The sequence below is a fragment of the Symphalangus syndactylus genome, chromosome 12, assembly GCF_028878055.3.
Source record: "Symphalangus syndactylus isolate Jambi chromosome 12, NHGRI_mSymSyn1-v2.1_pri, whole genome shotgun sequence".
Classification (NCBI taxonomy): Eukaryota; Metazoa; Chordata; class Mammalia; order Primates; family Hylobatidae; genus Symphalangus; species Symphalangus syndactylus.
In genome coordinates this window covers 98,637,984-98,665,624 of record NC_072441.2, presented here as the reverse complement: position 1 = coordinate 98,665,624, position 27,641 = coordinate 98,637,984, and the positions used below count along the sequence as shown (strand labels likewise).

The following is a 27,641-nucleotide window of genomic DNA, read 5'->3' as shown; positions in this document are numbered from 1 at the left end:
ACATATTCAAACTGAGAAAAGATAAAGATACAGTAAAAATATAGGAGAAAAGATTTTTAAAATAGCACATCTGTAGAGAGCACTTACCATAAATGAAGCTTACAGGACTGGAAGTTTCTCTGGGTATTTTAAAATACTTATCTTTCTTCAATAATAAATTAGCCTTAGCTTTCTATAATCTTTTTACTTTATAAAGTTTATAAAGCAGATTTGCTTACACCAGCAGCACCACAAACACGAGTAATGCATTTCATTATGACATCATCACTAGATGATAGGAGTTTTTCAGCTTCATTATAATCTATGGGACCACCATCTTATATGCAGTCTGTTGTTAACTGAAACATTGTTATGCAGTGCATGACTGCACTGAAAGGAAAAAATAAACCTGTCAGCCACAGAATTCTTTATTCAGTCAAAGTATCTTTCAAAATCAAAAGCGAAATAAAGATATTGTCAGACACAAAATCTGAAAGAATTTATCACCATCAGACCTACATTACAAGAAACTAGTCCAGATGGAAATCGGGATCTATATAAAGGGATGAAGAGCACCAACAATGGAAAGTATGTGAATAAATGTTAAGACTTTTTGTAAAGTAAATATGATTGACTTCTAGTTATGGCCAAGTGAGGAGAGTGACGAATCCTCTCTGAGAGAAGCAACCTAAGCTGGAGAAAATTGACAAAAACAACGATTTTGGTTTCTGGAAATTGGCCAAAGGCATATAACAATCTGAGAAGTGTTCTTTCTTGAAAAAGCTGAATTTCAGGTAAGGAAAGTGGGATTTCATAGCACTCTGGCCTGGGGCTCCTCCTATCCTGTTCCCCCAGCTCAGTGAGCATGAAGGCTCTGCCAGGGATGGGCAAGCCATGGAACTAGCACTCTTTCTGGCAGCCTGGAGAAGTGGGTGGTACCTACCCCAGTGGCATTGTCAGAATAAGTGACTTCAGCGATGTGGGACAGTAGGGGAGGGCCAATAACTTGGCTCCACAGGCTTGAGATTTCAGTCATAATTGGCACAATATTTTTCCTAGCTGCACACATGTGCCGTGAAGATTGGAGAGGGGCCAAATTATTTATGTGCTCCTGGCTGACCCTGAGAAAGTGTACCTGCATTTAGGAGGCCAGAAAGGACTTGGTGAAAAGTAAAACCTGGGACAGACTTCAAAATATACTGAATTTTAAAGGTGCCCCCTTACCAACAGATTAATTTACAGAGGTCAGAAGACTTACCGGCTTGAGGTATTTGAGCATGACTTCTGTCTAATCATTGGCTGAGGCTACACAAGTGCAGGGACAACCCCTAGGAATTCGGTCTTGAAAGTCAAAATAAGAACTAAAAGAAAACACACAAACAAACAAAAGAATTAAACTGGCCAGAGATATTTGTGACCACACACTATAGGGGAGTCAGATTTCACAAATTTAGCCTGGGTAATTTATTAAACAAAGAACAAACAAACAAAAGGGAACAACAGCAACAACCTTTAGGGCAAAAATATCAGCATCTAGAGTTGCTACAAACAATGATAATATGTGCAAAGAAATAGAAAAGTGTGACCCATTCAGGAAAAATATAAGCAACCAACAGAAACTATCTCAGAATGCCCTGTCTCCAGAATTTGAATTTAGCAAGCAAATACTTCAAATAATGTGCTATAAATATGTTCAGAGTACTTAAGTAAACTATCTTTAAAGAACTAAAGCAAAGTATGGCAACAATGAATTGACAAATGAAGATTTTCAATAAGCTTTAAAAAAAGACCAAATGAGAAATTTCGAGTTAAAAAGTATAACTGAAAAAATTTAAAAATCCACTAGAGGGGTTTAACAGCAGAGTTGAGATAGCAGAAGAAATAAATTGATGAATGTAAAAATTAATCAATAGAATTTATCCCATAAGAACAGAAAGAAAATGATTAAAGAAAAATATTCAATCTCAAAGACACATGAGGCATGATCAAGCATACCAACATATATGCAGTAGGATTTCCTGCAGGACAGTAGAGAGATAATGATACAGAAAATATATTTAAGGAATTAATGGCCAGAAAATTCCCAAATTTGATGAAAAACATTGAAGCTTATTAAACTCCAAGTAGCATAAATTTTAAAAATCCATATAGATACAAGCTATTGAGAGACAAACAGGAAATCTTGAAAGTAGTAAAAGTGATTCATTATGTACAGAGCAGAGTCAATACGAGTGAAGACTCATTTCTCAGTAGAAACATTGGAGGCTTGAAGGCAGTGAAATGTCATATTCAAAGTGCTGAAAGAGGAGTTCGAGACCAGCCTGAGCAAAATGGCAAAACCCTGTCTCTACAAAAAAATGCAAAAATTAGATGGGCATGGTGATGTGCACCTGTAGTCCCAGCTACTTGGGGGGCTGAGATGGGAGGATCACTTGAGCTCGGGAGGTTGAGGCTGCAGTGAGCCAAGACTGCATCACTGCACTCCTGCCTGGGCAACAGAGTGAGATCCTGTCTCCAAAAATAAATTACAAATAAAATAATAACAATAAAAAACAAAGTGCTGAAAGAGAAAAATAACTATTAACCAAGAATTCTATATCCAGCAAAATTGTTCTTCAAAAAGGAAGCCAAAGTAAAGATATCCTCAGCTAGACAAAGAAAGTATTTGGTCTTCACAGACCTGCATATGCATAGTAAATATATTATTGTTTATTATATTGTATATATTGTATTGTATAATTAAAGCTTTATAGCAATACTATGGAAATATTGAACAATTGAGAAAAAGGATTTCTAACCAATATCCTTGTTAGAGCATCTTTGAAAGGTTCTATACATTCTTTTCCAGTCTTTGTCCATTTACATATACCTTTCACCTGGAGTAATAAGTGTAAAGACATTTGCTACAATTTATTCACTTTATAGTATATTATCACTTTAGTAATTGTGTAATATTTCATATTATGAGTCATTGTTTAGTTACTCATTTTCCCAATTTGGAACATTTTCACTGTTTTTAAAGTTTTTCTATTGTGAATATTTTCCTACATATAATTTTTCCTTCGTTACATCTTTTTCTAGCCTAGATTCTAAGAAATGTGTTTACTTGGTCATTCTATATCTTAACTTTCTTGCCTCTGTCACTCCCACCACTTTACTCACTATTTTTCTTTTTGGATCAAATGCATAGAAGACTAACTACTGGTTCTGGCCTACCATCCTTTTTGTTTCCCTACTTCTACTTGAACTCCAACCTGTCTGGAGTTCTGGAACTTACGGCACCTGCTTTCTACCTTAGAGCTTCTGTCTAGAGGCATGGAACAAACTTATTTAAAGAAAAATGTATTATTTCCTTTAAGAAGACATTCCACATATAATCAACTAAAATACATAGAACTTAAAAGTTGAAAAAAATTACACTGAGAAAAGAAGTGGTGATAAATACAATTATCAAGTGGAGTATAAGGTAGTTTACTCAGGAAGTTTTCATAAAGGAAATTACCTTGTGTTGTGGTTTAAAATAGATACTAGACCTAACATGTTGAAAAAATAAAATAATCAATAAAATTTATTTATTTATCATCTGAGATCTTTTCCTTATATGAACTCTGTTTGGGACTCAGCAAACTTGATTAAGGATGTTGAGTATGGAGTGACTTGGAACCAAAGGCAGTGCACAGGATCAGACTGTCCAGGGTTAAATTCCTGACTCTACCACTTGCTAGCTATGGGAACTCGGGCAATTATCTAATTTCTCTAAGCCCTAGTTTCCTCATCTATAAATAGGGAATAAGTATGTAGATTTCATAGGGTTATAGTAAGAACTGTTCACGTCTGTAAAGTGCCTAGGTCAGTAGATCTTAATCAACAGCAGCAACAGCAACCTAGTAAAGTCTTGTACCCAGTGTGATGTAGGCTTCTTCAGGCATAATGTGTTTCATGGACTCTTCCTAGCATTCCTGTCTATAAAATATACTCTAACCATAGAAAGTAGTTGCATATGAAAAATCTAAAAATTCTTGTTGAATCATTGGCTATCAGATTTATCATCCACTATGAAAATATCTCTAAATTGATTAAATTGGGTCAAGACTGAAATAAATAAAGCATAACTCACCAGTTCATTATAGGTATTGACAAATGCACCAATTTCTCCTAACAGTGTTTTTGAAGGAATGCTTGAGTTTTGCTTAGTTAGTACATGAAAAAGATAAACAGGTAAAGGGGGGTACTCCTAGTCCCTAATTGTTAAATTCATGATTATTTTGTATTTATTTGTTTGAACAAAAGGGTGATTGATGCAGTAAATTTTCTAAGGACTTGAAAAAACAAAGGAAATTATTCCAAGATTAACTATCACAAATCACTTTTTAATTATCAGATGCCAATGAAAAAGTCAATGATTCACTTTGGGCCGTTTATTTTGCCTAAGTCAGGATTCGAGCTAGTATGAGAATGATTGAGGCTGTAGACCATGGCACTACTGGAAAAAATACCCAGCTCTTTGGGACTCAGTCATCGTCGGGATTATGGATGCCAGGGGCTTTGGCAGAGTTTGGACCTGTTTTAGCCTTGCAGTCACATTTCAGTGGGGGCCTGACCAAGGAAAGGTGTGTCTTCCTTTTGCCTCTGTGAAACTCTGCTGATGTTGGCCAGACAGCTGCCAGGGGCTAACAATATGCTTCAGATCTTCATCCTGTGGCCTGTGAGGCAACAGGCAGCACTTTGCTAACAACCAAACAGGTGGACATCTCTCAGCAAACAAACCAGACCGTATTCTACTCTGGCTCAGGGATCAGAACCAACCCTGCCGTTTTATTTTAAGACTTTGCCAGTGGGAACAGAATTTAAAACAGTTTTTATGTCCAAATGCCAAATGGGATTTGACACACATGTATACATTCAGTTTTAGGACCAGGGAAATTCCAGGGCCTTGGAACTCGGGGTTCCCAGTAGCTCCATTTTCCTTCCAAATGCTGACTTCTTTGGCCTCCCCTACAAGCATTACCATGCGTTATCCCTGCCACAGAAATTCCATCCATGTAGGATGGTGAATATTACAGATTTCTGTCTCCCTTTAACACCTGGCAGCCTAGGAAACAAACAGCTAAACTGAATCTAACTTAAGTTGATTTCTTTTAAGCCATAGAAATAAAATAATGCATTTTTTTTTACCAAGATATAGTAAATACATAAATATACTAAGGCTTTTAGTCACCTCATGTTGCTTCCATAAGCCAAGCAAATGTTTTTCTGGTATTCATCTTAGGAGTACATTGTTTCCAAAGATGCCTTATGCTAATCTGTGTTAGTTATGCCTTACTTTCACTTTGCGAGCCATTTCAATGTTGTGATACCCATTTTACGAAAAGAACAGAACACCTATTTCCCTGCGTTTCTACTTTTCCATGTCATGTCCCACCTACACCTACATTAGTACCAAATTGACTTCCTCCAGAACATTTGCCAAGTGTCTGTCTAAGTTGTTTCTTCCCATTTGCCAGGGTGCTCCCTGATATTGACAAAGATTGTCTCCAAGCCTTCTCTGCCCTTCCTTGGTTTGCTTGTTCGTGTTTTCCCAGTCTGAGGTTAGACTGACTATGGGGCTTTCCACAGAAGAAGGGGTTTGGATAAGCCAGCAGTTTAAGCAGGTTTTATGATCAGCCAGTGTAATAAAATGCATTCAGGGGTCACCCGAGAAACTTTAATCAGCACCAGGGGTCACTGGATAGCACTTCTAGACAGGAGAGAAAGAAATGAGGAACAGAGATTCAAAGAGGAGGAAGAAGAGTTGGGGGAAGGGGATAGGAATAGAAGGTTCTCAAGTTATCTGAAATAACTTTTAAAAATAATCAATGTGTTTTGCAATCAGAAATGGTAAAAAGAGCCATAATTGCCCAGCGGAAACTAGAGATCTGCTGCAAATTCAGATGAGAATTTTACCCAAAGCTTAATTTTTTTCCCCCTCGTGCAGTTTTGCATGAAAGTGTGGCCTTATGACTGGTCTCGGGATGGATATCAGATATCTCACCCTGAAGGGAGAAACATTCCCACCAAATCCTTCTCTCCTGAAAGAAAAAAAAAAAAATTCTGCATCCAATAATCAGAGCCTGGGCAGACAAATTGGCACCACTTTTTTTTTTTATTCTCCAGCCTCCCTTTTATTTTCTGTGAGAAATAAGACTGCAGACTTGAGTCACAATTCACAAATATTTGGTAGTATTATGTTGCAAGAAACTGAGGGGGAAAACCAGAAGGTAATTCTTAAAAGCTTTGCCTTCACTCATGCAAACAAACTTTATGCTTCTCAATAAATCTCCTGTTTTGTAAGTGGCCATTAAAATAACAGATCATTTGATTAAAATTCTGTTTTCTTTTCACAACAGTCATTTGGAATTTTTTGGGACCTCCAAATGTGGTCTTGGCCATGATGTCATTAGCATTTTATTAACGCATTCAAAAGGTTAAAAGCTCTTAGTTTTTATAGGGCTTTTAAAAGCAAACATTTGATTGTCTCTTGCATAAACTGAGTCTGAACCCATTAAAATGTGACAACAACTTCAGAACTGACCCTGTTTAAGGGTAAAGAATTGATCAAGGATTTGCCACATTTTTAATTGCATTCAGCGAAATGAAAACTGAACTGAGGCCAATATTTGGGAATGAAAAGAATTAAATCCAGTCCAACACCTTTCAAAATAATAATGATATTTTTTAAATTGGGGTTTTTCCCTTTTAGAGTTGAATGATTCTTTATGGCACAAAAATAGTTTATAGTTAGAAAAGTTTATTTTTCCCTCTCTAGTTCAGTCACAATGCAGTCAGTCTGTCATTAAAAATAAGATGGAAAAAAATTTTAAATGTATGTTTCAAGCATCCTGGCCTGGAAAAAAAAAAAAAAACTGTTCAGGGCAGCAACAGTAAATTTGCCTTTGTTGTTTATTTGGATAGAAAAGCATCTGTGGCTGTATAGATTTGGAATTATGTTACCAAACTTTTAGAACTAAAGACTCTTATTTTTAAATTAGGTACTTCGGAGAATTATGTCATAAATCCACAATAAAATAATAAAATCAGTGGTACTGGAGCATATTAGCCATTTATTGTTATTTTCCACTTTGCCTCATTTTCATCATATATATTTTTAGATTGGATTGCCCCGTTCCATTAAATGATCTTTTGTACACAAAATAGAAAATTCCTGCCCTCCCATCCCCCAATTTGCACTCTAAATGAAACTATGAGCTCCATTCTAATTTTTTTTCCATTTTTACAACACTGATTATGAAGAGTTTTCTACTTTTCTTTATTGTTTTTATTCATTAATTTTTAGTGTCATTTCCTATTCTAGTACACTGTTTTTCAGGGCATATTCACTGATTTATTTATTTATTTATTTATTATCCCTTACAAATGAACTACTGAAAAACCATCTTCCTGAGCCATTCTCTTAATTGCTTCTGTGTTCTGAGGCATTGGGGGAACTACATAACTAGCAGGAGCCGATCAGCAGATAAGCTTGCATAACACACACTTAATTATACAAACAAGTCTTTCTGGAGAAAGTCTTCTGACAATTACCTCCCGAAATAAATATACCTCAGTGACTGTCAATAGTAATAAAACCCACACGATCATTTCTTAAAGCTTTTATTGTTTGCCTGTAATTAGCATGTTGATGTGATTAAAGCTACGTTTGACTTTTGATAAACCCCAGACTCCTATAGATAACATTTCCAGCAGTTCAAAGCTGCTTTCATTAGACGCGATATTTATCTGATTTGTAACCAATCAATTGGAAATAAAACTTTCCTGTGGCATGCCGTTAAAAGAGCCAGCAGCAGCCCTAGTTTCCTCAAGCCCCTTTCCTAGTCTAAGTCCTTGAATAAGATGGATTCCATATGGTTAGGAGAAAGGGGCAGGAACTGAAAAGGTATAGAATGTAGCTCTGCGGAGAGCCCCTTTAAATTCACTGCCTTGTTTCTACACGCTGCTGTTGGAAGGCTCGGTAACTGCTGTAACCAATTTTCTTGAAAAATACACTTTTGTGTGGCAGCAGAAGAGCCTGCAGAACTGGGGTTTGTTAAGGGCATATTTGCGATGTTTACTCAGTTTCCATATTTTACAGTTTATGTCTGAGTCTTTTATCAGACCCTTTTGATCCTGATTTTCACTTTGTGCTCTTTGCCCTTCCCCCAAGTTATTTCTCCCTCTATTTCCATACTATTCCCATTGTTTATATTCTTCCTTCCCCTCTTCCCTCCCTGTCTTCCTTCTCCCCTCCCTCCCTCCCTCCCTCCCTCCCTCCCTTCCTTCCTTCCTTCCTTCCTTCCTTCCTTCCTTCCTTCCTTCCTTCCATCCTTCCCTCCTTCCTGGCTTTTGGTTTTTATACATTTGTCTTCTTTAACAATATTTAGTTTGCAACCAATTTAATTTTCCTTGTGCAAAATTACAAAACTCTACATTCTGAAGTTTTAACAAGTAGATTTCCAAAAATTTATCCAACTCAGCAAATATGCCGAAGATGTGTTAAAGGTCCCCAAGTGTTAGAGGAGTGCTGAGCTGCTAACAGCATCCTTACATTATCACTGTTGTGACGTTGCATCCTATATCTTCTTTTCTGTGTAGTTTTACCACAAATGCATTTGTTCTTGTTCTCAGTAGAAAGAAAGAATAAGGAAAAAGGAGAGAAAGTCAACCCACCTTCAAAATCTGTATATATTTATTCAAAGTACTTCTTCCCTCTTGCCCTCCATACTCGCCAGACATTTTATATTTTTAGAAATGAAATATGGGAAAGGAAAATATTTTCTATAATGGAACTAGTGTTGACATGCAAACCTTTATGGATTTCCAGCCATGCCTCGTCAAAATCTCTTTAAATATATGGTAAACATTTGCATAAATGTTATATATGCTATGCTTTTAAAACGGTTTTAAAATGAATGTACACAAACAAAACATTTTATTGCCATTAAAACAAAAACATGAAATCTATATCTGTGAAGCCACTTACACTAATCTGAACATGTTCAAAGGCTTTCCATTTGTATTTAATTATACAGTTTCTCAGCGCTCATTTCAAATGTTTTCTCAAACACTGTAATTTATAACTTCATAGATAACCCCATATAATTACAATTTTACTTAAGCACATATATGTCTTTGCATTGATAATTCAAGGGCATTGTCTTGAAAATGTGAATTCTTTCTAATCTTAAAATGACGTTATTTATGACATTAAATATCTTGGAAATGAATACCATTTATATATGTATAATCTAGAGGCAGTTGCCCTTAAAAACTGAGGAAATAGGAGGAGGAATTATTACTGAAAAATGAATGACTGAGATGATAACAAGATAGGATGTGATAAATATGTCTCTACTAATCTGAGCTTTATGAATATGCTTATAGCCAGGAGAATTTCTGAGAATGCCGGTCTCATGGAAAAAGTCCGTAGTATATACTATGTGCCTCCCGAAAGCAGCTTTTCTCAAACAGTTTAAATATTTCCTTTCCCATTTATTTTAGAAATCATTAAAATCCATTTTTAAAATGTCAACTGTAATGTGGTTCTTCACTTTCAATGCATTCCCTCATTTCTCCATTTCCTAATTAATAAAAATCAGGGTAAGTCCCTTGGCAAATATATCATGCTACCAAAACAAAAGATATTCTCATCATCTTGATTTTGGATCCATTAATTTAAGATTACGAATCACATATTTTTGGATCTGTATTTTTACTTAACTGTAAAAAGCTAAGTATATTTTAGAAACTAAAGCTAGAATTTTTTTTTGCACACTGATTTACTGTATTTCAGCATCCACATGATCACTAAGAAAACAGAGATTCAGATCATTATGAACTTGAGCAGTTCCTTTAAAATATATTCTGCACATAACTAAAACCACAGCAATACAAGTAATAGAAGGAAAAATGGTTTGCTGATTTACAAAGAGAAATCATGTATTTGCCACTTTATTCTCATAGGTGCTATCTGGTTGAAGCTCCTCTGAGAATAAAACTGCAGAAATACATGATTTCTCTTTGTAAATATGTAAAGTTGAAATATCTCATCAAATAACTGAAGACAGAGAAGGAAGTCTGGTCTAGCTGGATTTTTTTGTTCATGTTTAAGCATGTGTGTACGTACATGTGTTTCTGTGTTTGTGTATAAGGACACATAGGTGACCATGGCACCGTGAGTTAGCTGTAAGTCTTTTTTTATAATTTACTTCTCTTGGACCAGCTACCACATACATGTATAACTTTTTTCTTCTTTTGGTGGAGAGAACATACATTTATCTAGTTATCGACTATAACTTCACAATGACAAATATCAGAATGAAAACTGAAACATCTAGCCAGCTATCTGGATGGTTTCCCTTTACAATGCCAAAAGCGAGGTGTTTGAAAATCACTGAGGCACTGGCCTCATGTTTTCAGTTTCTAATCCAGATGTTTGGAATCATGTAGATACAGCGACAAGCTCTGTTCCCTCTCTGCTGAGGGGGCCTGTCATCTGTAGACAAGGAGCATTTCAAAAGTCCTCAGTGGAGCAACTGCAGAAGTGATTGAAATGACATTCTCCAGGCTGCATAACTAAAGACGGGAAAGTTTGGACATTTTTCCTTGCAGGTAGCCAAACCAAGTCATTCCAGTTCACATCTCTTTTCTTATATCTTGAGGTAATTTTCTCCCACATCAGTCTTTGCACTTGTGTGTGTTAATTTCTTTATTTTTGGTTCCTGAAACTAACATGCTATTTTTAAAAATTCTATGCACAATTCTATGGAATTTTGATTTTGTTCATAAATCCTATGCACATTATCAGCAAATAGCCCTGTGTTTCACATCTCTGCAAATAATTTTCTGATACAGGAAAAGAATCTCTTCATTTTAAGTGTGACCTGAAGATAGAGTGAGCTTCCTGCTGCACGGGTAAGCTTTTCAAAAATACAGACTGTCAATGAACTTGAGCAGGTCTAGACAGGAAGAAATAGTTCAGTTTCTACTGTCCTATTAGACTACAGGGCTAATTCAAGTTTAACTAACTCTCAATTTGTTAGAGAAATTGACTTTGCCTTATTTTTCTTACATGCTAATTTGAAGCACGCTTATGACTACTTTCTGATGTTAGTAGTCATTCTGAAATCTAATCACACATTGGTGAAAATAATAACACCACCTTAAATCCATTCAAGTTCCCCAAACAAGAAGGATGAGGACAAAGATGTGCCCTGACAGTGTGTTTCACTTTATAGTACAGAATAATATTCATGATGCCCTTTAAAACTTACTCCATATATATACAAAAGTATAGATGCAAAATTGTTTGCTTAAATTTAGGAAAAGCAAGCATTTTTTTCAGGGCTATATGTGGTTACATAGCTAGTGTGACTATACTTTTCATTTTTCCACAAGTCAAAACATACTGTGACAAGGCCAGTTAAAGAGAGTTCCAATAAAACATAACATAGTTCAGTAAATAAATGAATATAGAAACTTCTAGTCTCTGAGTGTCTAAAAACTAATTCTTAAAAGGTAACTCAAAGGATTCTTCTGAGGGAAGTCCTCCACACAGCATGGCAGTGTTGAGTAAGTCTGTTCACAAAGAAGGTTTTGGGAGAGCTGCAGACTCTCACAGAGAAGTGGTCAAAGGCGGCATGCATTTCTATTCCCAAACATGTCTTGGTGCCACTCTTTGGAGCCTGGCTCCTTCTACGCTGTATTTGATGGAGTCCGACAGCGTGGGCTCCAGAGACTCTATTTGCTCTGATTTTGGTAATTTTTGCAGAGTCACTATAGAGCCCAGAAGAAAGAACACCAAAAGAGAAGTTTTTAAAAAAGAAAAGAAAGGGAAAAAAAGAAGAAAAAAGAACAGGCACTCTCAGCTCCAACGGAAGCTATGCCAAGAAGCAACTAACCAAAAACAGACTGAACAGAAACGAGAAATGAGGAAAGAATAAAATGGTTTGGAGTCAGGCTGACAAATGCACGAGAGAAAAATTCACATGGTTTCAGAGAAGTACTTGGCAACTATCTCAGAGATTCGTGTGCGTGTGTGTGTGTAGTTTTTTATTTTTTTTCTGGAAGAATATTTTGCAAATTCTTCTTACTGAAAAAGATGAGTTATTTTCCTTCTTTTAAATCATGAAGAAACCATCCCTATTCCCCCCCTTCCCCCCTCCACCTCCGCAGTCTGCCTCCTTTAACAACGAAGTTTTCAGTTTTAAGATGTTTTATTGAGTTGAAACACTACATCATTTCCTATGGTCTCTAACCAAAAAGAATACTAAACCCCAAATGTGTGAGTCTATTGTTGTTCAACTCAGTTCCTAACACCCCCTTCAAGGAGATAGGGACCATTGTGCTTGTTTCATTCAGTCCATTTTAACAAAAGCAGAGCAGTTGTTTCAAAAGAAGGCGGAGTGCACTGAGGGCCAATTTTGATTCTGCATTACTTTGAGTAGTCTAAGCAGCCTCCAGGCTGAGGTCTGCAAGCATTTGGCTTATTAGATCTAATCCACTGATGGCTTGTGTGGTAATGAATGTCTGAAATGCTTGTCTATGATTAGGAATTGTTAATGCTGTCCTCATGGGCTCTGCTGAACTTTCCTGCTAGTAAGTAGGGGCTTAACACACTCAAGTCATCCATGGAAGTGAGTGAGCTGGGACACCCAGAGAGAAAATTTGCCATTGTGATGCTAATTTCCCTCTCACCTTTGACCAGGAGTGGGTAATTATATATAATTTGTAGAAACAGTTCTTCTCGAATGAGTAAACACAAGGGAAACAGGGAAGCTTGCTTAAACTACATTGAATACCTTCAGGGTAAGAAATACAAAGGTAGTCTGTACTGAGTTATTTCCCTCTGCCCTATTATCAAAGCACTGGGAGATTTTAACTGCTCTGAAAGTTGAGGCAACAGTGTGAACATTCTTATTTAGACCCCTTCCTGCAACTCTACAGAAACTAGATTTGATGAAGCCAAGATCCTCGGAACAGTTGCCAGAGACTTTGTTTTCTTCTGTGATAGATGTGTTGTAAAGGCATTGATACTGTTTAATCATGACAGTAATGAATATACAAAAGGGTAGCATTCAAGCATCTATTTTCTGTGCTTCACCCTTGACACTCCACTCCTCCTCCTGCCTCCATGTGTCAACCTTAACCAAGTTGTGTTAGGATAGACACACCTGGAAAGTTGATGGCTCCCACCTCTAGGGTAACTGTCATTCTTCTCCTGAGAACATTTGTGTAGTGTCTGAGTTCTCCGTGCCTTTGAGAGAAGTCTCTTGAAATACATGTTCTATTTGTGTTCCCATTTCCAGTTTTTTTGTTTGTTTGTTTTTTGTTTTTTACATAAGCAGTGAGCTCCTCAAAGGGCTAAAACTCTGAGTGGTGCAGTTAGAAGACAAAGTCAAAGCAGATGTGATGTGGACAACAGCTATGATCCAGGGGTACCGAACTAATCCCTTTTCCAGGATAGACAGTGATAGCTGAAGAACATGCATCTTAAACACAGTCCACCATAATGTTTGTAGTGTAATATTGAATGAAATACCATTTCTATCAATTTCTACTACTGATTGAAAGTTCTGGATAAGGGAAAGTCAAATCTGGCCCCTCCTATGTATTGGAAATAGCAGGGGCATTAAAGTGAGACAGATGGGGATTCATGAATTAACTACATGATATATTAGCTGTGTGTTCCTTGACTTCCCTGAACTTCAATTTTCTTACCTTTAAAATGAGCACCACATCAAGGAAGTTTTAAGATAAGAAAGTGCTTGGTAATATTGAAACAAAGCAAAACTTGACACTCAATGAAAACTAATTGTTTCTGCCACCCTAAAAACAAAACAACAATTTTTGCAGTGAACAATTTTGTTGCAAATCATTCTAATGTCCAGTTCTCAGCTGTCTTTGATAATTGATGGTCTTGCTATGCCATAACTATTTTATTAGATCACGAGAGAGTCGTGTAATTGTAGAAGTTATAGGAGAAATGATGAACAATGTCTTACTCTGAAATTTACCTTTAGCACCAAATATCCATAGACAGGTTTTTGTGCTGTAATAATAATCATCACACCATGATTTTTTTTAGCATTGTGGTGTGAGCCATAGATAAATTATTTATTTATTTCTCATTACAATGTTATGAAGTAGTTATTTCTGTTCTACAGATGAGGGAATGAAGACTTAAAATGGTAAAAAAAAAAAAAAAAAAAATTTCCACTACACAAATAATGGAGATGAGATTCAAACCCGGGTCCTCTTGGCTAAATCCCAAGCTCTTAACTGCTGTGTGTATACTGCCTTATGCTACTGAATCACATAGTACAGAATCCATCATAGCATCTCTGCAGATCATCATTTAGACTCTGCTCAAATACTCATTTTTCCATCTGTGAGGTGACTCATGTCACTTTTTGATAATTCTGTTTTTCTATAGTTCCTTACTTTGAATCTGATGATCATCACTGTAAAGCCAGGAAGAACATTTAAACAAGGGGCAAAAATGTGCTGTCATATGTGGTAAAAGAAAAAAAAAGCTGCTGAATTCTCTACAAGTCTCCTAGCCATTATCTGGTTTCTAGCAATATTCCTCAGGATCGTTAATTATTATTTTTCATTTGTTTGAATATTTTCATGGCTGACATTTTAGAACTGCCCTTGCCATATGTGGCTATCAAGAAATTGAAATGTGGCTAGTTCACATGGAGATGTGCTGTAAGTGCAAAATAGACCTTGGATTTCAAAGACTTAGCACACACAAAAAATGTGAGATACCTCATTAGTTGATTACACATTTAAATGATAATATTTGGATATGAGTTAAATAAACACATGTTAAAATTATCTTCACCTGTTTCTTTTTACTTTTTAAAATGTGGCTACTAGAAATGTTTTAATTACATATATGGTTTACATTTGCAACTTGCATTGTATTTCGGTTGAATAGCATTGTTCTGGAACCTCAAAAGTGGAATGTACCAGATGTTTGAAATCTATCGAATCCACACCTTGCTCCAGATAGTCTCAGAGAACAATAAAAGCAAATGCTTATTCAGCTTCCATCCTCTCCTGCTTTAAGGCTTTGACTACAAGGTCCTTAGAACGCATGGAGAGATATTTATCTTTTGGCCAGAGGCTAGTGCTAAAATGAATATCCCTTAATCATCCTAATTTAAGGTTCATAAGAATTATTTCTTTTATACCAGAAATGTTGCTTTGTGTTATAGGCAAATGCATGGCCTTATTCCTTAAAAACCATGGAGTCAGCATTGGAAAAATTGGGGCATTTGCCCCCACTTTTTCTGGGTGTGGGTAGGTGTGGAGGAGTGATGTGGAGCAGAGGACAGATAGAGAGCTATATTAAACAGTTTTAAGGCCCAAGGAGGCTCAAGTACCATCTTGAGCATCCATGATGAACATAAATGTCTTTCCAAATCCCAATTCTCCATCTGAACACAACAGAACACTATCCAGAGTAACCAAACACATTGAAGACCCGAGTTGGTCCTGATAACTGTTCCTGGAGAAATAAAATGGTGTTTCCAACCACCCCACCTAGAAATGGTTTGTTCAGGTTGCAGAGAGGCAGCTACAACTGATTCCCATCTTGGAGGAAGGAATTGTTTCCGTCAGCCTGCCTGCCTCCGCCTGCCTGCCTCCACCTGCCTGCCTGCCTGGGACTGCAGCTGAGCCATATTTAGCCTCTAAGCTAGATGTTTTAGTGCCTGGCTCTTTTTAACTGGCATATGTTAAGAGCTTTGAATTAACAGGTGCATAAAAACTGTCAAAAAACACTTAAATCTCAAGACAGACTGTCAGTTGTATTAAAAAATACGGTGTTACATTACCATGCACTCTCAACACGTCCAGCGTGTTACAGCTTGGAAAGTCCTTTCTCCTTCTGAGCAGCCCAGCAATGTTAATCCATCTCATGAAACAGAAGGCAATGGTCCTTTAACCTCTCGATGGAGGACAGGGGTTTTGGGGGTGGGCGGGGCAGGGAGTAGTGGATCAGAATCATGGAGGGGAAGGTTTTCCCTTTTGTGACTGAATCATCTTTCAGTTTTCGAGATCCCCATTTCTAAACCAAGCTAATTGGATTGGAGGGAAAAAGAGCTCTCAGGGCTCTGTAAGGCATACTTGAAATGAGTCCTTTTAAATAAAATAAACAATTTATTATGTAATGTGGTTAAATTTAAATTAAAATTAGGACAGGATGGCGGAAAGAGAGAAGATGTGTTGCCTAAAACTGTGTGAACAGTTTCAAGTGAATGTATAAAAGCCACTACTTGGTTAAAATAAGTGAAGTCAAGCATGATTCAGTTCAAGTAGAGTATAATATTTGTTTCTATGTATGATATTTAAGAGTTCTTTTTTCTTTTCTTTTTTTTTTTTTTTTTGGTGAGACAGAGTCTGGCTCTGTCAGCCAGGCTGGAGTGCAGTGGTGTGATCTTGGCTCACTGCACCTCCACCTTCCAGGTTCAAGCAATCCTCCTGCCTCAGCCTCCCGAGAAGCTGGGACTACAGATGCACGCCACCATGCCTGGCTAATTTTTGTATTTTTTTAGTAGAGATGGGGTTTTGCAATATTGGCCAGTCTGGTCTCGAACTCCTGACTTCAGGTGATCCACCACCTTGGCCTCCAAAAGTGTTGGCTGCACCCAGTCAAGATTTCTTTTATTATATTTTTAAAGGTAGTAGTTATATATTACTAACTCTAAAATTGGGATGGGAGAACCTAGCGTTTCTGGCTTAAGTACTTTATTGCACACAGTATGCATAATAAAAGCATTTTTAATTTAACAAAAGTTTGATATGACCTGTGCTATGTTTATAGTGATGTCTTGGATTCAGCACTCAGTCCTAATCTTTCAAATAGCTGGGTGACTATGACCAAGTTATTTACTTTTTCTAAGCTTCATTTATCTTTTAAACTGTAACGTGGAGGTGGATGAAGGTGGGATTGGTTAAAATATATATATATATATTTTTTTTTTTTTTTGACAGAGCCAGGCTGGAGTGCAATGGTGCAATCTCGGCTCACTGCAACCTCCGCCTCCCTAGTTCAAGTGATTCTCCTACCTCAGCCTCCCAAGTAGCTGGCACTACAGGCACATGCCACCACACCCAGCTAATTTTTGTATTTTTAGTAAAGATGGGGTTTCACCATTTTGGCCAGGATGGTTTCAATGTCTTGACCTTGTGATCTGCTCACCTTGGTCTCCCAAAGTGCTGGGATTACAGGCGTGAGCCACCATGCCCAGCCGGTGAAAAGATTCTTCAACATTCATTTTGGTTCTAAAAGTAAAATCCTATGGTGTATGGGGTTCCATTTTGTACTGAGTGTCACTTTTGGATATCTCTCTGTAGAATACTAGAGCTACTGTGTTAAAATGATGGGGCAGATTAATGGGTTTTTTTTAGTTTTTAATTGTTTTCTGTGTCCTGGCTTTTAGATTGTTGGGTTTTTGTTGTTGTCATTGTTCGTTTTTTGTTTGTTTGTTTGTTTTTGGTTGGTTGGTTGGTTTGTGTTTGTTTTAATGTGCATTCCAGACCCAGAAGGCTTTCATAGGTCAGGATTACCAGGAAAAAAACTCTAAAATGGAGATGCATATAATAGTTTATTGGGGAATATGTTTGAGGACAAACAACTGTAAGAGAACCAAGAAAGCAGGACTGGGCACAGCGAGTGGTTCAGATATGATGCAGTCATAACAAAGACCTCAGCAGATCCCATGGGGAGTCCTGGCCCCCCAGCTCATCCCAACTGAGGCAAGGGGGTTAGTCCTTTCTACCCACATAATTATTCATCTTTGGCTGCATGCTGCCTTCCACCCTCCCAAGGGGAACAACCTTTGGCAAGGCCATTCTCTTTAGCCTAGAGAAACTCCTGGAGAGAGAATCACCAGTGAGCCATTAGCAGCCAACACTAACGGATTTAAAAAGTCAAACCCTGTTGGGTTTTTTTTAAAGTGAACCCTAGCCAAAAACAAATAGTATGCACTGTTCCCAATAAGCTGCTTTTCCATTGGAAGGTGTTTATTGTTGTTTTCTCCTAATCGAATGGCAACAAGAAGTTACTTTTCGTATTAGGCAATGACAAAGGGTTTTCGCTAAAAGGAATTATATTCTAAGAAAGACCCAAGTGTGGGTGTTTCAACTGATAACATTTCCTCTCTGTTTGGATACTCAGGGTTTGCAGACTCTTTTGAAATTCTGATGTGCATGTGTATGTCAAATGGTCAAGGCTTGTTCCTCATTCTTACATATTCTCTCCTTCTCTCCTTTGCCCACAGAGGTTTTCTTCTGGCTTTTCCCAAGCTCAGTGTCAGCCAGTCTGATGTAACTACTACAGCAGGCTAAAGAAGTGGGTGCAATATCATAAAACCAAACACTGTTGGTAAATATTTTGATTTTTGAAAAGCTGAAAAACATTTGTTATTTTGGAAGTTGAAGGGCCAAGTCCAGGAAGGAAATTCTTGAAAAGGAACCTGGCCCTGGCATTGACAATCTCTTTAGTGGGCAGATATTTTTATCTTTGAATATGGAACAAGAAGATCTTTTTCTCCAAACGTTGGAATTAAATCACATCTTTACCAGCCTGCCAGCAACTTATAATAGAAAAGAAAAAAATTACTTGAGCTCTAACCATGGAGAACTTAAAACCATAACAATAAAACAGTCTAAAATGACCCAAACAAACAAAAACCACTTTTCATTCCACTGTGTGAGCTAAACAATCCCATCCCCCCAAATGTGTGGTTTTTATTTTAGTTTATTTACATTTAGCCATCCATTTTGCCTCTCTTTAAAGGAGTCTGAGGTGTTTAGGAATGAAAATGAGTTTTTCCAGGTTATTTATATTACCAGTTTTTATTGTACCATCTTGATTATTATATGAGATGTCAAATAATTCATTTTTCAATCTTTAAAGGAAATATATAACAAGTCCCTGAAAAATATTATTCTATTCACTTTAGCACTCTAGTTTTACAAAAAAAGTTATGGTCAATGGCTTCATAACTGATTCAGACCTGACACTTCATCAAAATTAAATGGGATATATTTATGTAGCACAAATCTCAAAGTAAACCAAGTCTTGTGCTGAGTTATAGAGTGCTGGGGGACTCTGAATGATCACAAGACTGTGGGGAAAGAGTGGGATGGAGGGATGAGGGGTGAGACTTGAATGTGAATTGACAAATCCTAAGCATCTCCCAATATTACCCTGGAATCTTTGCTTTCCAGGCCCTCACTCTTTGTTTTGCCTTGCTTTGCCACAGCCTACCAACTCCACTTGGCCTGTGGCTCGCCTGCTGGGATGAGCAGCCTCTTTATTTGCAAATGCCAAGTTCTCCCCCTCAGCTGACTTTCACATGCCTAGAGATTCTGTCTCTTCCCACCACTTTTAAACTTGGATAAACGGTACATCACAGGCATAGGATACATACAAGTATCTGACACCCCAGCAGCCATCGTGTTAATGTAATCCAGAAGGGGAGGAGTTAATACCCTACAAGGCAACGGGGAAGAGGACATGGTTGAGAGCTGGCCAGATAAATTCCTTCTTCTTCCTCACACCCACAGGCTGCTCTGAAGCATCATTTATTAATATGAAATGTTTAATATGAAACTTCTGCCTATCTGTAGAACTTCCCACTGGATATAGCTCCTGCATACCCAGCCATGTCTCTTTACCATCACTGCAAAGCCGTGGCCAGCATAACATTGCTTCCTGTTTCTTCTCTTCTTCCCTTCCTTCTTCCTCACCCTAACCGATTCCCCAAGTAAAGCATCAGCAGTTAATCCTTGCCTGCTGATAACTATACATCAAATAGTTCTCACATTGTGGCTAGCTCATATATAATGTCTTACTCGGGACAAGTGTCACTTTTGGATATCTCTCTGTAGAATACTAGAGCTACTGTGTTAAAATGATGGGGCAGATTAATGGGTTTTTTTTAGTTTTTGTTTTCTGTGTCCTGGCTTTTAGATTGTTGGGTTTTTGTTGTTGTCATTGTTCGTTTTTTGTTTGTTTGTTTGTTTTTGGTTGGTTGGTTGGTTGGTTTGTGTTTGTTTTAATGTGCATTCCAGACCCAGAAGGCTTTCATAGGTCAGGATTACCAGGAAAGAAACTCTAAAATGGAGATGCATATAATAGTTTATTGGGGAATACGTTTGAGGACAAACAACTGTAAGAGAACCAAGAAAGCAGGACTGGGCACAGCGAGTGGTTCAGATGTGATGCAGTCATAACAAGCATGAAGTCTTCTGAAAAACTGGTATTTTCAACAACCTGCATAAACTACTGTCTGAATCTTTAAAAAGTAAGAAATCACCCCGAGGAGTTAGGAGTGCAAGACAGCCCTCCTTTAAGATCCTGGTAGCAGAGAGTGGCATAAATACACTTCTTTCAGGGAAAAGGGGGAAGGGGTCTCTCTACTTCCTCAGAGCAGTGCAGCTCCTCTGCAGAACAGCAGGAGCACAGGGTGGCCCAGAGGGACCATTGGGTGGCAATACCAGCAGGAGGAAGTAGTCCAACCTCAGTGGCTGCAATAAAGAACCTTCACTTGTATTCACAGGAAAATCACTAAAGGGAAACAGACAGAGAAGGGAGTGTGGCAGGTGGTACATGGTAGTTTGAGAACTTATTCTGAAGAATTAGTGAGGCATCTCTTAGGAGTTTTAGAACTAATTGGAAATTTGGGAAAGGAGAGGATTGAGGAAGGTTAGACATTCTGAAATATGAATTAAAAAAAAGCCAACTTTTATCATGCAGTTGTTGTTAGAATGACTAACAACATTATGTATGAGCTAGCCACATTGTGGTAACTATTTGCTCTATGCCCTTGCATGACACATGATTTAAAGTTCATCATCAATCCCATTGTCAGTAAATGTATTACCACTGTTTTGTTCTAGTTGGTATTCAACTGTGATGCATGTTCATATATATTATGCATACATAAAAGTGGCACATGGATACTGTGCATTGCTGTTCATTTACTGCCTTTCCCTTCACCAACTCTCTTCCCACCTGTCAATATACCTTCTTTTAATTCAACCAAAGGATCACAATTTGTTGATTTCCATTGATGTATCTCCAGTATCATGGTACTTGACACATGGTAGATATTCAAGAAATGATTGTTTGAAGAATGAAATTTGTCAAAAGAGTTCACTCTAAAGGACTGAATCTCTTGAAACAATCTCCTATTACAAAAAATCCTAAATAGGCTTTATTCTAAGGCTACATAATAAGCTATGTGAAGCACATACTTTTGAGGCCTAATGCTTATTTCTTGTTGTTTATTTACCCCAAAGAGTACATCTCAGTTAATCAGGCAAAATAGAGGCTATGTGTGTTATCATACAGTAGAAACAATGTATCATCATGTGAACACAATTCATCATCATGAAAGTAATGAGGAATGGAAGAAAATATTTGAAAACCATACATTCATAAGGGGTGAACATCCAGTATACATAAGGAACTCAAACAACTTAAAAGCAAGAAAAGAAATAACCTGATTTAAAAAATGGGCAAATGAACTGAATATACATTTCTCAAAAGAAGACATAAAATGGCCAACAGATATATTTTTTTAAATGCACGGCTGGGTGCAGTTCACGCCTGTAATCCCAGCACTTTGGGAGGCCAAGGCGGGCGGATCACGAGGTCAGGAGATCGAGACCATCCTGGCTAACATGGTGAAACCCCGTCTCTATTAAAAATACAAAAAATTAGCCAGGCGTGGTGGTGGGCGCCTGTAGTCCCAGCTACTTGGGAGACTGAGGCAGGAGAATGGTGTAAACCCAGGAGGTGGAGCTTGCAGTGAGCCGAGATCATGCCACTGCACTCCAACCTGGGCGACAGAGTGAAACTCTATCTCAAAAAATTTAAAAAAATAAATGCCCAACATCACTAATCATCAGGGAAATACAAATTTAATCCACAATACGATATCTCACTCCTGTTAGAATAGCTATTATAAAAAAGATGAAAGATAACAAATGCTGGTGAGGATGTGGAGAAAAGGGAACTTGATCATTGTTGGTGGGAATGTAAATTAGTACAGCTATTATGGAAAACAGTACAGAGGCTTCTCAAAAATTAAAAATAGAACTACTGTATGATCCACCAATCCCACTACTAGGTATTTAGCCAAAGAAAATGAAATCAGTATGTTGATGAAATATCTGTACTCAGCATTATTCGAAATAGCCGAGATAGGGGAATCAACCTAAGTATCTATCAGTGGATGGATGGATGGAAACATGTGGTAGTTATACATAATAGAAAACCTTAAAAAACAGAAGGAAACCCTGTGATTTGCAACAACATGGATGAACCTAGAGGACATTATGTTAAGTGACAAGCTAGGCACAGAAAGACAAATGCCATATGAGCTCATTTATTTGTGGAATTTTAAAAAGTTGAACTCATAGAAGCAGAGAATAGATAGCAATTACTAGGGGCTGGGGTTGAGTTGGTATGATGGAGTTGTTGCTGTTGATCAGAGGATACAAAATTTTTGTTAAATAGGAGAAATAAGTTCGAGAGATCCATTGTACTACATGGTGACTAAATAACAAATATATTCTTGAAAATTACTAACAGAGTAGATTTTAAGTGTTTTTACCACACAAAAAGTATGTGAAGTATTGCACATGTTCATTAGCTCTACTTAGCCGTTCCACAATGTATGCCTATTTCAAAACAAATGGTGTATAAAATAAATATATATAATTTTTGTCACAGAAAAACTAAAATTTAGTTTGAATTTTACAAATACACACAGCCTTCTTTTGTGTATAACGGGGCATTATTTCTGTCATCATCCACATGATTGTTCTGGAACCATCTTCATCTTCCATTCTGGGTGGCTAACAAACACCACAGTCAGAAATAGGGAAAGATGCAAAGGTAGTGCTGAGAAGAAAGCCTCAGGAGATGGTAGGATGTACTAGAAGAAAAGTGCTGAAGTAGGAATCAGAAGACTAGAGTCTTTGACAAATTTCTGAACCTTTGATCTTCCATCTCTTCAACTATAAAATGGAAATAATAATAATTCTTTGCCAGACTTGACTGGTGTTCAGGATATCCAGTGAAATCAGAACTTGAGAACTTGGAAGTTTTATATGGCAATCATTTGTTGTTGTTATTGTTGTTGTTATTTTAGAGATGGGGTCTTGCCCTGTTCCTGAGGTTGGAGTGCAGTGGTGTGATCATAGCTCGTTGCAGCCTTGAACTCGTGGGCTCAAGCAATCATTCTGACTTGGGCTCTCAAAGCATTGAGATTTAGAGGCATGAGCCACTGCACTGGGCCTGTGTTATTATTATTCACTTAACAATCTCTTTAGGAGGTAACTAGGCATTAGAACCAGACGAAAAATGGCCCAATTCCTGAGTACCCAACATAAGACTTATATGAAATTTGACAGGTTACTTCATGTTTCTGAACCTCTGTTCTTCATTTTAAAATATAGCCAATTCTGTCTGTTAAGGTTGATGTCACAGTGTTGCTAGATACAGCATTTGAATACCTTATACAAGTTTGGTTTTTAAATGTTATTTTAAATAGATATCTGTGAAAGATTTCAGCTCAAATGTTGTCATTTATTTACTAAAACAAATGGAAACTTTGATGCATTATATAAAATACACAGTGCAAACTAAATCAACTCCCTAAAGATGAGGACATAATCTGTTTTCCAACTGTGATGAGACCCAGGAGAACCCGAACATTTTCAAACAATTAGCAGTACCCTGATCACATGATACTCCCAAACAAGATCATTGTTTTCCATCAGATCCTGGAATTCAGTAACTAACCCAAGCAGTAGTTGGTATGGGATATTAAAATAGTGTAAGTCAACTGAAGAAGGGAATTACCTGTGGTGAGTGATAAACAATAAAAGTAAGAAGGTTATACTGGTTAAAAAAAAAAAAAAGAAAAAGCATGTTTACAAATGGCAGAGAACATAATAAGAGCAGACAATTTAAATCTAGTTTTTTTTTATTATTGTACTTTAAGTTCTGGGATACATGTGCGGGACATGCAGGTTTGTTATTAGATATACATGTGCCATGGCGGTTTGCTGCACCCATCAACCCATCATCTACATTAGGTATTTCTCCTAATGCTATCCCTCCCCTTGCCCCCCACCCCCAACAGGCCCCAGTGTATGATATTCCCCTCCCTGTGCCCATATGTTCTCATTGTTCAACTCCCACTTATCAGTGAGAATATGCAGTGTTTGGTTTTCTGTTCCTGTGTTAGTTTGCTGAGAATGATTGTTTCCAGCTTCATCCATGTCCCTGCAAAGAACATTAACTCATTTTATGGCTGCAAACCTACCTTTGATTGGTGTACCTGAAAGAAAAGGGGAGAATGGAACCAAGTTGGAAAACATACTTCAGGATATTATCCAGGAGAACTTCCCCAACATACCAAGACAGGCCAAAATTGAAATTCAGGAAATACAGAGAACACTACAAGATACTCCTTGAGAAGGGCAACACCAAGACACATAATCAGATTCAACAAGGTTGAAATGAAAAAAAAAAAAATGTTAAGGATAGCCAGATACAAAGGTCGGGTTGCCCACAAAGGGAAGCCCATCAGACTAACAGCAGATCTCTCTGCAGAAACCCTGCAAGCCAGATGAGACTGGAGGCCAATAGTCAACATTCTTAAAGAAAAGAATTTTCAACCAAGAATTTCACATGCAGCCAAACTAAGCTTCATAAGGGAAGGACAAATAAAATCCTTTACAGACAAGCAAATGCAAATGCTGAGGTATTTTCTCACCACCAGGCCTACCTCACAAGAGCTCCTGAAGGAAGCACTAAATATGGACAGGAAAAACTGGTACCAGCCACTGCAAAAACAAACCAAAATATAAAGACCATTGACACTATGAAGAAACTGCATCAACTAATGGGCAAAATAACCAGCTAGCATCATAATGACAGGATCAGATTCACACATAACCATATTAACCTTAAATGTAAATGAGCTAAATGCCCCAATTAAAAGACATAGACTGGCAAATTGGATAAACAGTCAAGACCCATCGGTGTGCTATATTCAGGAGACCAATCTCATGTGCAAAGACACACATAGGCTCAAAATAAAGAGATGGAAGAATATTTACCAAGCAAATGGAAAGCAAAAAAAAAAAGCAGGGGGTTGCAATCCTAGTCTCTGATAAATAGACTTTAAACCAACAAAGATCAAAAAACACAAAGGCATTACATTATGGTAAAGGGATCAGTGAGACAAGAAGCACTAACCATCCTAAATATATATGCACCCAATACAGGAGCACCAAGATTCATAAAGCAAGCTCTTAGAGACCTACAAAGAGACTTAGACTCCCACACAATAATGGTGGAGGACTTTAACACCTCACTGTCAATATTAGACAGATCAACAAGACAGAAAATTAACAAGGATATTCAGGAGTTGAACTCAGCTCTCAAACGAGTGGACCTAATAGACACCTACAGAACTCTCTACCCCAAATCAACAAAATATACACTCTTCCCAGCACAACATACCACTTATTCCAACATTGACCACATAACTGGAAGTAAAACACTCCTCAGCAAATGCAAAAAACAAACAAACAAAAAACAACAGAAAACAGAAATCATAACAAACAGTCTCTCAGACCACAGTGCCATCAAATTAGAACTCAGGATTAAGAAACTCACTCAAAACCACACAACTACATGGAAACTGAACAACCTGCTCCTGAATGACTACTGGGTAAATAACGAAATTAAGGCAGAAAGAAATAAGGTAGGTTTGGTCTTTTCAAATAGTCTCATATTTCTTTCAGGCTTTGCTTGTTCCTTTATTTCTTTTTTCTCTATCCTTGTCTTCATGCTTTATTTATTAAATTGATCTTCAATCTCTGATATCCTTTCTTCCACCTGATCAGTTCAGCTACTGATACTTGTGTACACTTCATGAAGTTCTCGTGCTGTTTTTCAGATCCATCAGGTCATGTTCTTCTCTAAACTGGTTATTCTAGTTAGCAATTCCTCTAGCGTTTTATCAAGGTTCTTAGCTTCCTTGCATTGGGTTAGAACATGTTCCTTTAACTCGGTGGCATTTGTTATTACTCACCTTCTGAAGACTACTTCTGTCCATTTGTCAAATTCATTTTCCATCGAGTTTTGTTCCCTTGCTGGTGAGAAGTTTTGATCCTTTGGAGGGGAAGAGGCACTGGTTTTGGGGATTTTCAGCCTTTTTGTGCTGTTTATTTCTCATCTTCGTGGATTTATCTACCTTTGGTCTTTGCTGTTGGTTACCTTTGGATGGAGTTTTTGCGTGGTCATCCTTTTTGTTGATGTTGATACTATTGCTTTCTGTTTGTTAGTTTTCCTTCTAACAGTCAGGCCCCTCTTCTGCAGGTCTGCTGGAGTTTGCTGGGGCTCCACTCCTGATCCTGTTTGCCTGGGTATCACCATTGGAGGCTGCAGAACAGCAAATATTGTTGCCTGCTCCTTCCTCTAGAAGCTGCATCCCAGAGGGGCACCTGCCAAATGCCAGCTGGAGCTCTCCTGTATGAAGCGTCTGTCAACCCCTTCTGGGAGTTGTCTCCCCGTCAGGAGGCATGGGGGTCAGGGACCCACTTGAGGAGGCAGTCTGTACCTCATCAGAGCTTAAGCACTGTGCTGGGAGATCTGTGATGCTCTCTTCAGAGCCAGCAGTCAGGAACATTTAAGTCTGCTGAAGTTGCGCCCACAGCCACCCCTTCCCCCAGGTGCTCTGTCCCAAGGAGATGGGAGTTTTATCCATATGCCGCTGACTGGGGCTGCTGCCTTTCAGAGACACCCTGCCCAGAGAGGAGGAATCTAGAGAGGCAGTCTGGCTACAGCAGCTTTGCGGCACTGTGGTGGACTCCACCGGTCCTAACTTCCTGGTGGCTTTGTTTACACTGTGAGTGGAAAACCCTCATACTTAAGCCTCAGTAATAGTGGACGCCCCTGCCGCCACCAAGCTCAAGCATCCCAGGTCAACTTTAGACTGCTGTGCTGGCAGCGAGAATTTCAAGCCAGTGGATCTTAGCTTGCTGGGCTCCATGGGGTTGGTATCCACTGAGCAAGACCGCTTGGCTCCCTGGCTTCAGCCCCCTTTCCAGGGGAGTGAATGTTTCTATCTTGTTGGTGTTCCAGGCACCACTGGGGCACGAAAAAATACTCCTGCAACTAACTCGGTGTTTGCCCAAATGGTTGCCCAATTTTGTTCTTGAAATCCAGGGCCCTTGTGGTGTAGGCACCTGAGGGAATCTCCTGGTCTGTGGGTTGAAAAGACCTTGGGAAAAGCGTAGTATCTGGGCGGGATAGCACAGTCCCTCAAGGCACAGTCCCTCGTGGCTTCCCTTGGCCAGGGGAGGGAGTTCCCTGACCCCTTGCACTTCCCAGGTGAGGTGATGCCCCACCCTGCTTCTGCTCGCCCTCCATGAGCTGCACCCACTGTCTAACCAGTCCCTGTGAGATGAACCGGGTACCTCAGTTGGAAATGCAGAAATCACCCGCCTTCTGCGTTGGTCTCGCTGGGAGCTGCAGACCAGAGCTGTTCCTATTCAGCCATCTTGCCCCTACCAATCTAGTT

The 27,641-nt window shown here is 38.3% G+C and overlaps 1 long non-coding RNA gene across 2 annotated transcripts; it reads left to right on the top strand.

The window, feature by feature from the left end:
* Window positions 1–339: 339 nt before the first annotated feature.
* LOC134734530 (uncharacterized) lies at window positions 340–18,709 on the top strand. 2 transcript variants are annotated; one of them, XR_010117627.1, is made up of 3 exons: window positions 340–773; window positions 10,867–10,926; window positions 18,306–18,709. It is a non-coding gene; the product is annotated as an uncharacterized lncRNA (long non-coding RNA). The 2 variants fall into 2 exon arrangements; XR_010117626.1 differs by lacking the exon at window positions 18,306–18,709 and adding an exon at window positions 11,783–11,928.
* Window positions 18,710–27,641: the final 8,932 nt, after the last annotated feature.